This window comes from Achroia grisella, unplaced genomic scaffold (assembly GCF_030625045.1).
Source record: "Achroia grisella isolate CSIRO2021 unplaced genomic scaffold, CSIRO_AGI_Agris_v1 utg1920, whole genome shotgun sequence".
NCBI classification, from domain to species: domain Eukaryota; kingdom Metazoa; phylum Arthropoda; class Insecta; order Lepidoptera; family Pyralidae; genus Achroia; species Achroia grisella.
Genome location: NW_026712695.1, coordinates 2742814 through 2755659, shown reverse-complemented (window position 1 = coordinate 2755659; position 12846 = coordinate 2742814). Strand labels below are relative to the sequence as shown.

General features: G+C 30.6%; 1 protein-coding gene across 1 annotated transcript in view; it reads left to right on the top strand.

Annotated features, from left to right (window-relative positions):
- The window catches only part of LOC131841826 (poly(rC)-binding protein 3), a 123453-nt gene that overhangs the window by 52412 nt on the left and 58195 nt on the right, over positions 1 to 12846 (top strand). Inside the window, exon 2 of the mRNA XM_059190167.1 lies at positions 6503 to 6548. The gene's annotated coding sequence lies outside the window, so the exon portion shown is untranslated. The remainder of the gene's footprint in view (positions 1 to 6502; positions 6549 to 12846) is intronic.

Genomic DNA, 12846 nt, shown 5'->3' with positions numbered 1-12846 from the left:
TTGTAGATTTTAATATATTTTAATATCAGGTTACCAACAATCCGGCTTTATAAGGTTAACGTGCCTTCTGTATTATACACCAGCAAATACCTGTAGAGATTATTTACAACTGGCTTCAAATACGAGTAGTAGATAATTTCCAAGTCGACATCTTTATCTGCTGGATCTATTTTTACTTGATATCATACTCCATTGCTGCATATACCGTAGTCGCAAGCAGGAGCACCATTACATTGACATAAAAACTAATATCAATATTCATAGGATTTACGTGGAACTATGTATGCCATGTATAAAATTATATTTATATAAACAGAGAGACGTTGTTGTGTAGTAATAATGTAGTGTGTAACATTAGATAGATTATAAACGAAAAACAATATTTGTAAGAACCGATCAGTGACGAGTGTCCACTTAAATACTCGAGCTGCAACAAGTAGCATAAATCTAATACATATACTTTTCTCGAATGATGTACAAGAAGAGTGCTTTTAACTATATTTGAGGAAAAAGCTCCACTCAGAAGATATTTTTTATTGTTTTCTATACTACTTATTTAAAGGTTAACTTTATTATGCCGTTATTTGACATGGCATGTATGACAAATTACTTGTATGACTGAGCCATCAAGAAACAGAGTAACATTAATATTAAAATAATTAAGTAGGGTTAAGAAAATGTGATTTTTGGGTATGGCGTGAGTAGTCAATGACTTTGCATGATTGAAATCTTGGTAACTTTACAATCAAAACGTAGTAGGTATTATGATTTTCTGTGCAGGTTCTGAAGTCTCGTCGAAGAAAATTTAATCTAAAAATTTCGTACGGGAGTAACATGGCAAATTATATTGCTTTTTAAAAAATAATAAATTTGTTAAAAGACAATATATTTTTCTACTCTGTAGCAAAGAAAGAAAGAAAAGATTTATGCAGATCTTAAAACTGAACAGTTTTTTTATTATTTGAAATACACAGATTCTTCTTATATACCTATACATTATATATATATATATAATAAATATTGGCAAATAGGTACTAAATAAATATGTGACATTAGTAAAGATAAAATATAGGAGACGACATACTTTTTTTCCAACAATAAATAAAATGTACCACATATTTGTATTGTTATGAAACGTCTATCTACACATCTCTTTGGGCGACAATAAAAGAGCTTAGAAAGTTAGGTGTTAATACGATTTACTTTTATTAAAGTTGGTCGTTGTTTATTTACTGACTTGACTCGGTTGCTCCGCGGGACAAGGCTTTATTGTCTGACTGACTGGTGATCATGTATCTCAATGAAAATATTTTATTACGACATGGACTAGAAAGGTATTTAACTATATTTTTTAAGGCTTCATTAATTTACTACACTGATTATTATTAGCAGTATTCCACAACACATCCCGCTTATGAAACTCGCTCTTTCTATATGTGAAAGAATTTTTTAAATATTATAACAGTTATTAAATGTTTCATTCAGCTTGTAGCTAATTACACAAGCAAACTCTCACCTGTTGCTTACGTGTAGACAGTAAAAACAGAAAATATATTTATAACGAACGTTACCTATTTCTTAATAAAAATAAATAACTCGTTAAAAATAGTATAAGTCATTACTCAATATATTTAAATTTATTTCTTATTCCAATGGCATTTATATGTATAATATTAATAATAATATTTCCGGACAATTCACACATCGTCATCTAGTCCCAAGCTAAGCAGATCTTGTATCATACAACAGACATTTGTATTTATAAGCATGTTGTATACAACATGCTTGTAAAAACAAATGTCTGCTCCTCGAGGAATCGAAACCGCTGCCATCGGAAGTAAGGCGGTGTATTAAACCGCTAGACCACCGAGGCCGTAAATACGACCCTATACTTATAGTAAATATAATATAATTGATATTTAAGTACCTGTGTATAGTTTATAATTTTATTATATTACTTTCTTGAGTTTATCTATTTTTATTCGTTAACGTTTATCAAATGATAAAGGGATTTGGGTCAAATCTTTATGTTGTTTTTTGGAAAATATTTAGTAACTATAGTTCATATTAAATATACCTATAGCTAAATATTTCAACAAATTGTCATGATATTTTTAAGTTGACAGAATTTGCACGACATCCTTTTAGAAAAGGTAAACTATAAAAGATCAATATTTCAACTAAGGCTCGTTGCCTTGAACATTTTGAATAGGTGGGACACAATAGACGTAGTTGGGATACTGCACAAGTTTGCTTAGGACGTGGACTCATTCACTTCCATCAATCCCTTGCTCCCATTATTTATTTACTGTGCAAAAGTCAAAACGTCTCATCTTCCAGAAAGCATGAAACACGTTATTGTAAGCCGTAATTCTTGGTCATAGGGTACACTTTTCATAGGAATACAAAATATCAATAACAATCTAGGTTCAGATATTTTCAAACATAGCAATGTTATTTTAAATCTAACAAAAGGCCCTCGATCACGTAAAAGAATTGAAAAAATATTATTTTTGTAAAGTTTTCAGCTTGATTAAACTTCGAAAATTTAACCAAGTTTATTATGCTTGACTTTTCTTGTTCTCTTTTCAGAAACAAAACGAAAGTTGATAAAGCAAAACATTTTTACATTTAATCCTGAATGTATACTGTGACTGAACCTGGCACATGCGACAACGCTTAATCAAAACTTCAATTAAATTTTCGTAATACCTTTCACCAAGCGGCTCCCGCTGTCGGCAGAGCCCACAAATTAATACCTACACTTTGGAATATGTTTTAATTTTAATATTTATTATGATCGTAGTTGATGAGTTTGTAGTCTCTTGCTCTGTTAATTGGGAATATGATGACAGTTATTGTTTGTTTAATTAAATAAAAGTAGTATTACGTTTTGTGTGTGGTAACTACGAGAATAATCTACAAATATATTAGTGGAAGAGAAACTAGAGAGAGTAACGACTATATTGATTATTATTATAATGATACATACTCATAATTTGACGGTAGTAATGATGATGTAACTGTCACTTCCAAATCAATCCAGACGATGCAATGCAATACATCTGTAACAACTGATTGCAGATTTTTATGTAATTGCACAGTTAGATATAATCACAATGTTTACCATCTTAAACTGACTTGGATACCTTATGTCCACAACATTAGAATATTGATATTTAAATATAACTTTTAGTATTATAATTATTATTATTATTATTTCATTTATTTCAGATATTGATCCATCCATATTATGTTAGTAAACAACTTATTAACTATGTTAGTAATTTACAATTTCATATATTTAATTCATATATTTATGTCTCTGTCCACGTCCAGAGGCCCCGGGTCCGCAGCAATGCAGCGATATCCAGTGCCCCTGAAGTGGACAGTCCGACATATTGGATATGGTGTTTAGGAGGCTGTTTGCGCTCCCCCGAATTCTACACATCAGTGATGCAGTTTTCGCATTATGGCTTCAAAACCATCTATCCGCGCTGCTGCAAACATCTCTGATGCGCTACAAAATCGAGGGAGCCCAAACAACATCCTAAACCCATTATTATATTGTAATAAACCACAGGCTGCACGTGTAAAACGACTGACAATACGCTTTAAACAACGTTGTCTTCACGTCGTTATTACACCGTGCAAACCTACGGGCCAGCACATTACATCGGACCGACAACGCTCTTCGCTCCCTCTCTATATCAGAATCATCACTTAAGTCTTCCGATACAATGTGACCGAGGTATTTAAATCGCGACACCCGATTCAATGGTGTACCATTGGCATATATCTTAGTTTGGTGTTATTACTATGAAACATCATGACTTCACTCTTTTTCACATTGTATCGGAGCCCGTTCTGCATATTCCTCACACATCTTCAGTAACCGCCGAAGTGCACTAATTGACGGACTCAACAGCACCATATCGTCCGCATAACTTATACTATTAACTATAGTTCCATGTATAGAGCACCCGATCCCGGTACTGCTAAGACCCTCAATTAGATCATCCACATACATACTGAAGAGTGCAGGAGAAGACAGCCCCCCCTGCCTCACCCCACACGCCAAGGTATACTCCTCCGAGAATGATCCCGACCATTTGACCTGATTAATTTGATGATCGTACCAATATTTAAACAAATTAACCAACTCATCGGGTACAGCTAGTCGGCGCATTTTTGACCATAGTATTTTATAATCAACCATAATGAACAGCGTTAGGATTTAAACTTATTTCCTCCATTACAGTTGATGTAAGTGTAAATTAGTGTAAATATATAAAATGTGATGAAAAAATGGGGTTAATTTCAACCCAATTGAGATAAAAGAAAGATTAACTGTTTTTAAAATTGTGAATTAAGTTTGAATCTACCGAAAGAAAGCGCGAACAAAGCAAGTTACGGTTAATAAAGAAAGTATCTGCTTTACAATTAAAACTCAATTCGTGGCAGTCCAGTTTAGTTTATTTTTCCATTCGTAAATGATCTCGTTCGAAAGTTTCTTAATACTAACAAACGACTCGCCGCCGATGGCGCCAACGAACGTAGTCTCGCGTCTTTGGCCATTTGTCTTTTAATGTATCTGGTACAACATACTAACGATCCCAAATAACGGCCACTTAGAAAAATTATTCTGTCTGTATTTACTACATTATCTAATATTGAATAGTGAGACTAAATGGAATATGCAATTACTTCTATTATTTTGAACTCGTACTACGTTAATACGGATATTCATTTCAATGTTTCAGAATACTTCTGCATACAGGAAATGTTCACTAATGAAATAATGCACATTTACATCTCTTCATACATAAGTAATCATCTTACTAACATTATAAACGCGAAAGTATGTTATATGTACGGTAGCGTATTTTTTGTACTAATTCACATAATAATTAACGGTTTAACTATAATTTAATTTTTTACACGTTTATTAATGTACGAATAATTATTTGTTACTTAAATTTTAAATGTTATCAGCGGAGACGCAGTACTTACACAGCTATTATATAATACTTTTTAATAGCTCACCGATACTAATATAACCGTATATCTATATAGTACTCGTATGTATGTAAATTGTTATTAGATATATAAGTATGCCTAATAACAAATTCAAAATAATGTAAAGAGTAGAAATAGCAAATGTGTTTATTGGACAGAACACAAACACTATAGAGGAAACAAGTGGTTTACTTAGGGGCTCGTAAGAAGCAAGCGCACTGTGCTGATAGCTAGATTAACCTTAAGACTATTGTTTGTTGATTTACTGCTTTGTATCTCCCATTTGAGAGGTCCAATTCGTGTGATTAGTTCAGTAGCATAGAAAATGTATTCGTGCTTACCGAAGCGTAACACTAGAGGTTAAGTGATAACTAGATCTATTTCTACATTGGTTGTTGATTAGTAGCTATATTGTTTTTCTTTCTACTTTGTAATTTTACAGAAAAATTATTTTAGTGTTGGTTGGCCCATTTATCGAGAAAAGGCCTAATAATTTAACTCTATGACCAACAAGACCATCAATGAAAAATGTTGCAAACATTACGGAAAGTTTATTAACACTCTCAACCCCTCTCTTGCTAACATCAAAGTCTGCATCACGTAGACGAAGTCGCATGGGTAAGGTAGTTAAATATTAAGTTAAAATATGTAATGATATTACAAATATGTAACTGACGACTAGCTTCTGTAGCATAAGACGAACTTCTTAGCATTCCGTGGGTTCAACGTGTGAAGTCCCGAGAACTGCTCGTAGTTATCTCTCTCACAATGCGCGTGTAGCGTAACCGATGAACCATATCAAGGAGCACCTTGCATATCACGAATATGTGCCTTGCTGTACGAATTGCCTCACTTCAAGTAAAGCAAAATTTTTTCAGAGGCTTTCTCCCATCTTACTAAATTATTTTGGTCTGGAATGTTCATTTGGAGGGCGTACAAAATGACTATAAAGCAGAAAACCAATTTTATATTAAGGTACGCCACTTTAGGGCTAAAAACAATTGTTAGATATAAAATGAATTTATAATTATACCTCATCAGTATAAACGGTGTATGATGATATAGTACCTATGTATATATTACTTAGTGTTTGCTTTTATTATCGACGTCACAGTATCACACGGATCTGAGATGCGTCATGATGCCAAAATATTATTGTCTCATTATGTTTATCATGCTTAATACAGAATACTGTAACTATTTTCTAGAATAAATGCAATAATTAACGAAATCTTTATTATTATGGAAATATCTTGTAGGTAATAATTGTAGATTATCCAAATTCGAGCAAAGTACATACTTTATATATAAACAAAACCTATTAAGATATTACTTGATAGGTACTGTTTTTTTCCATAGTATTTATTTATAATTACAAATTTTTAATCTTAGAGAGAGTGTATGGATTCTAATTCCAAATTGAGGTGCATTCTGTTTACAACTATCTATACTGCTGTACTGATTACTTTTTTTCTCTTTTCAGATTAACCCGTAATTGAAAACATCATAAATATTTGCAATTCAGAGAGGTGAGTCCGTAATTTGCTGATATTCTTTGTTTGATGTATTTCCATACATTACTTTTCTGTAAATTGCGTTTACTTTTTCAATTTTATCAGACGGAATAATAAAACGGAAATATATTATGTGTTTAAATGTACCGTGTTAGAAAATAAATATGTAACAAATATCGTGTGGTTATTGGACAGCCTCTATATTTGATTGCATGCTGTTGTTCAATGCGGTTCTATGTTCGAGTCTCTGTTGGCCCAATATAGCAAGTGTCAACCAATTTTTTTTATTGGCTTAAATCATCAAAGGTAATTACTTTAATTGTTGTTATCCTTGTGGTCTTTCTTATTATTTAGTTTTCAAATATATTTATTTTATTCCACAATTAAATATTTTGGACATAAGAGTTGTATTCTGTTATTTATTTTATTTGCGGGTTTTCTTGTAACAAAAGTTATTTTATTCATCATCAGCCAGACATAATCGACCATGCTTGAATTCATTTGAAGAGTTTGTCTCTTGCAAACGTTGTTTGAAGTCAAACAAGTTTTTAATACTGTTATTAATAAAAGTGATAATTTTCGTAGAATAATATACTGGATATATTTGCAAGACGCAAACAGAAAAACTGGCAAAGTTATTTAGAGTATCAGTCGTATTTAATTAGTACCATATCACCTATTACCTAAAAATGGTGAATACAGATTATGTAAAATAAACACGGAGATCTCTATAATGAATATCAAAGACACGTTTTAAATATATTTAATAAGTTCATTTTACATTCTAATTTTATTTCTAATAACATTTCAGTATGTGTTTTCATTGCTGTGTTATCCACTATATGTATACACATATAAATATTCGTTAAAGTATACAGTAACTTCTGTTATATAGTAACTTAGGTTGTACATATTATGTTATCTGTAGTTTTACTATGGGTAGAAAGGAATTGCTTTGATTTAATTTTATTGTACAGTTTCTATATTTATAATTGCTAGTATATGTATAAATTTATTTGAAATACTGAATGTACGTAATTTCATAATTTTTATCTAGTAAAAAATCTTCGCTTATATTATACATCTCCTATAAGAAAATAGCGTATATTTCTAGCCTATAAAACTTTTCTCATGATTGTTATTAAATCGTTAGAACAGTTTTCCGAAATCCATTTGCATACTCTTTCTTATCAGATTGTTCATGTTATTTATCTGGATGGAGTTTTTGTATTATTTGCATAAAAAAATAAAGGGGAAGAAATTTACAAATACATTTACCTATTTAGGCCTAAATTTCTTTTAATATCTATAGAAGTATCTTAAGAGGAAACAAATATTTTGTTTAGTATTTTATATATGCTCATTTTAACGTATGTAATAGAATACAAAGCGATAATAAAATTTAAAATTAAAAAATAAAGTTGTATTTCTTTTTCATTCGATAGGATTTATTTGTTACGTTACGTTGGTCTAAAGCTACAAGAGATGGCTGGGAGTTTTCTATATTTTAAAGTATTTGTACCACCAAATGTTATTCATTCTTGTATTCTAATAGAAACGTTATTTTGCTATTTGTTACTGTTGCCACACACAGAATATGTATATACTTATGTACTGTAACTATTTCACTTTTAAAAAGTGCGCAGTTACATAGAAGTTTCTGAATTACGAGGCATTGCGACGTTGAATTTGTTTTCATGTACGTAAGCACGTTATACTGTAACATGACACTTAAGTGTACAGAGTATACATAAAGCACAGAGTACGAAGTTTGCTATGGTCAAACTTATCCACAAGGATGCACATGGCGACAGTAAAACCCACTTTACCTCAATGTAACTTCACCGCTAAAACAACTTAACCAACCACCAAACTAAACATTTATTAGTTTCTCAGATAACGCTAGAAGTACATACGATATTCTGAGAAATGTCCTGGTATGAAAATTTTATTTCACTCGTAAATGTTTCCGTATTTGACAAACATTTACAACTGCACTTCGTACCTACATATATTTGTACGTTAAAAACTGTGAGTCGAATACGAGCATCGGTGAATATAGTATTTTTATACACTACCTACATCTGACTGAGTTTATAGTTCAGTGATTGTCCACTCACCACAACTACTTTTTGTAGAAACTACCTTTTTTGACTTTTTTGACATAGAAACATTTTTAATAATAAGTTTTGATTATATTATGGTAAGTAGAAAACTCTACTTGCTTACATTTTTTGATACATATACAATTTTTTGACATAAATCCAATTTATTTTCTGATACACAATTATTATCAGAATGAAACATTTTTAATAATAAGTTTTGATGTATATTATGTGGGGATAATTTGCAGAAAAATAAGTAGAAAACTCTACTAAACTCTATTTCTTACACTTTTTTCATACAATATTTAATTTTATATAAAGAAAAGATTCTCATGAAAATCATGTATGGTAAGGAAAGTTTTCTTATACAATGAAAGAAATAATGCAATCGCTTGTCAAATGGAATCAAAGGCTAAAATTCGATATCTAACTGACTACGTTATACACCCTACATTATATCCCCACTTATGACAAATATTTAATTAATTAATTGCGCTAGCTTGGAAAGACTATACAATATAACTTTACTTTTAACAGAATGTGTTATGCATGCATATTATAATATAATAAAATTATTGTGTTATAATATGCATGTTACCTTACCTATTTACATTTCAATACATTTTCCGCACACTTTATTGAATGTTTCACACAATTAGATAATTTATGTATGACCTATCTCAAGTTATCTAACTCTAACTGTCACATATAATTTAAAATTATGTAATTTAGCTGAGGTTCTTTCTAATATCCCAAACCCGGACAATAAAGTGAGAAGGGTGAAGCGAAAAATAAAATAAAAATTACATAAAATTTTAAATGAAAACTTTAAACAAAATGAGCGCAGTAACAAGAATATCCCACCTTATCGGGTAAGTAGTAAGGGAATAGTCAATACAACAACTAATTTTTATTTTTATAAAAAAAAAAAACTATAAACTACCGTGCGAGGCTGGTGCTTGGGAATACTACTACAATATGTAAACACAAATCGCTAAGAATGAAGCTGTCACATAATTATGATCGAACTTCACTTGGTAAGTTCGTTTGATCTTTAATTATCGTAGTGTGAATAAAGTTCGATGTTCGATCTACAGTAGGTACCGGAATTTGAAAACTATTGTTCTCGTTTACGACTTACCAAAACGCTCAAGGGTGAACAGTGTACAAGTTACAAAACTCGAAGTGGTTTGGCCCAGATCCTGTTGCAACAAACTTTTGTAATCTTGCGATAGTGTCACGAATTAGAAATTACAATAGTTATAACTTATTTCCAAAGCAGACTTTTGTAACAAGCCCGCCTCGAAGCTAAATTAACATTAGAATTTGTATATTTTACTCATCAGGCAATATATTCGTCCTCTTGAATTGTAACCTAGTGGCAAATTAGTTCCATATTGGGCAGCCATTGAATGAACTAATTGACATCGTAATCGGTTTAATGGCGTATTCTCGATTGCATTTCTAGAATGCTATACAAACCAGTTTTGCATAGAAATAGATACATACAATTTTATTCAAGGGAAGACTATATTATCTATGACCATGATCATGATTTGTATGATATGTAGTCAACTAGACTACATATCAATTCAAACAGTAGGTAAACTTAATTGAACTGATTTAACTAAGTACTTTCTAGTTTGTAAACATCTATCACTATATGACCAAACACCATCGGAAAATCAGTTCTTAAATAGCATTATATTTTGTTTGTCTAATTTTACAAACTCTTCACTTTGATGAATTGAATACAAATCAAGATTAGAATAGATGTAAAGTGGTATTTCTCAATTTGGGTAGGCGATTCAAAGATGTTTTACAAATAAATATATTAAGTAATATATGTAAGCAATATATTTATAAAATAAACGTATGATAATAATAGAGCGAATTCTAAATACATCTTTATGTGATTTAGATCCAATGCGACCCGACTACGTTAAAGTTCAAAAGTTAGTTGGAAAACTGCCCTTACATGTAAACATACCATGCGAAAAGCTTATAAAATCTTATCTACGTCTACGAATAAGATCTTTAAAAGTGTTGTGGATAATATATTCGTACCTCCTCACGTTTCTGTAAACAAGTTATTTGCTTTTCAATTTATGTAAAAGTATGGCGACTTTGCCGACGTTTCCAGCTAAAATATATTTCGAAGTAAAGATTAACGTAAAATCCCCTTTGGTCCATTGTAATCGAAATTTTAACTTAATCCTACACCACAAAATATAACCGCAACCGGTTTAATTGGCGTAAAAATAACGATGTAATTGAAATTTACTTGTTGTGGAAAATATGCATACCCGACATATTCGAATTGGTATTGTAGTTGCAAATAATTATTTCTACCTGTATATGTACCTTGATTCATTGCAGTTATGTAAATATTTAGTTTATTTCCAAGCTCCACAAATATTAATCAGTATATTACTATCATTATTTATGGTAAACTTTCAAAAGTATACAAATAAATAAAAAAAAAAGATGTTGTCTTATTACATATTTTGCAAAATCTGTATAATATTTCTTGACAAACAAAGGCCGATGACAAAGATCTTCTGTTAATAATAAATATCAATTCTCGTCACAAACTTTGTAGGAAATGAAAAATAAAAGTTTGACAACTTTCGCATCTCTGACGTAGACGAAAATATTAAGCAAATTACGAATTTTGCCTCGCATTCATGTTCGATAAAGATGATTAACCCTCGAAAATAACGAGTCAGCCCGCTTTGTTGTTATAGACAATGTTTCTCAAGTTCGATGAAATTACTTTCCTTGGGTAGATATACTTTAAGCAAGGACCGCTGAAATATTGTACGCTTTGTAGGTATTTAATAATTGGCTCTGGAAAAATGCAATTGCAACTTAATAACAATTGATTTAAATAGTAAATTAAAGTTATTTTGGGATAAATACTGGCTGCCAACGACGGAAAACACCAAAAACAAACCAAAGTAATCAATGATAAGCAAAGTAAATAGTAATTTATGTATTAGTACTAAAGTAACCTCTACTTTATTACAACTATAATAAATTTTTACCTAAAATTATTTATTATACATACATTAATGTCTTCGTTTATAATTAGATACCCTTTAGTAGGAGGAGTAAAACTTTTCTAGATCGGTTACTACATCGTGAATATTAGTAGTAATATTTTATGTGACCATTGTTACTAGAACTTAAGCAAGATTTCCCCCGGCATCGTGGCACCACAATTTATAATCAACACCATGTTTCATTATTTTGCCTCGCTTTTTTCAATAAACCACACGAGTAACGCAATATATTTACCACATGGTAATATATACCCTACAAAATTAGAATTAGATTTAAAATTAGAATGCAATCTAAAGTTTTTCCTATTTCTAAATAGCATTTTTTCAATAATATAAATGGTTTTTATGTTAAATTTGAGCTGAGGCATTCAGTTATCTTTGCTACCATAGAGAGTTGAGAAAAACGTCAAAATTTGATAAATATGTAAATAATTAATTCATAAAACATAATTGATAGACCCTTCAACAAATAGGCAATTTATTATTTTATTTTATTAAAAACTCTTCAATCTTAATGTAATTAGTATAAGATCTATAGGGATAAAGTCCTTACAATTAAAAATAACTCTGTTCTGAAATATTGTATAAGTAAAGAAATAAACACAGTCCTCCTCTTTTTTCATACTGGTTAGAATAAACCATAATTGACATAAGAGTCAAGTCCGGGTTACTTGTACTTCATCTTAAAGCTGTAGGCACGCTTATATTTAGCAGTAGCAACATGTAACCGATGTTACATAGTTGTTAAAATATTTATGAGAAGACCCTTTTCTCATGGCTTTTTATACCCGTATAATGTGAGGAATTTACTGCACTGATCCTTTAATGTAATTGAATGTAGATACGAAATCAATATGATACTGGACATATTTTCTACTTACTCCAATAGCTAGGAAATACACGTTTTTTTAATATATTATTCATTTTATATAGAATAAAAACTTATTAAATTTATTAGAGGAAATTCAGTAAATAGATAAGTCTTGGCCAATAGTAGAACACTATTCTGAAATTGAAATTCCATGGTAAAATTATCTTTATTAAAATAAAGCCAAATTAGACAGTCTTCAAATATAAAGCCAAACATTTGAAAATAAACAATGTTCTGATTTTATGCAAGTGTTAACAAAATTTGTACGTATT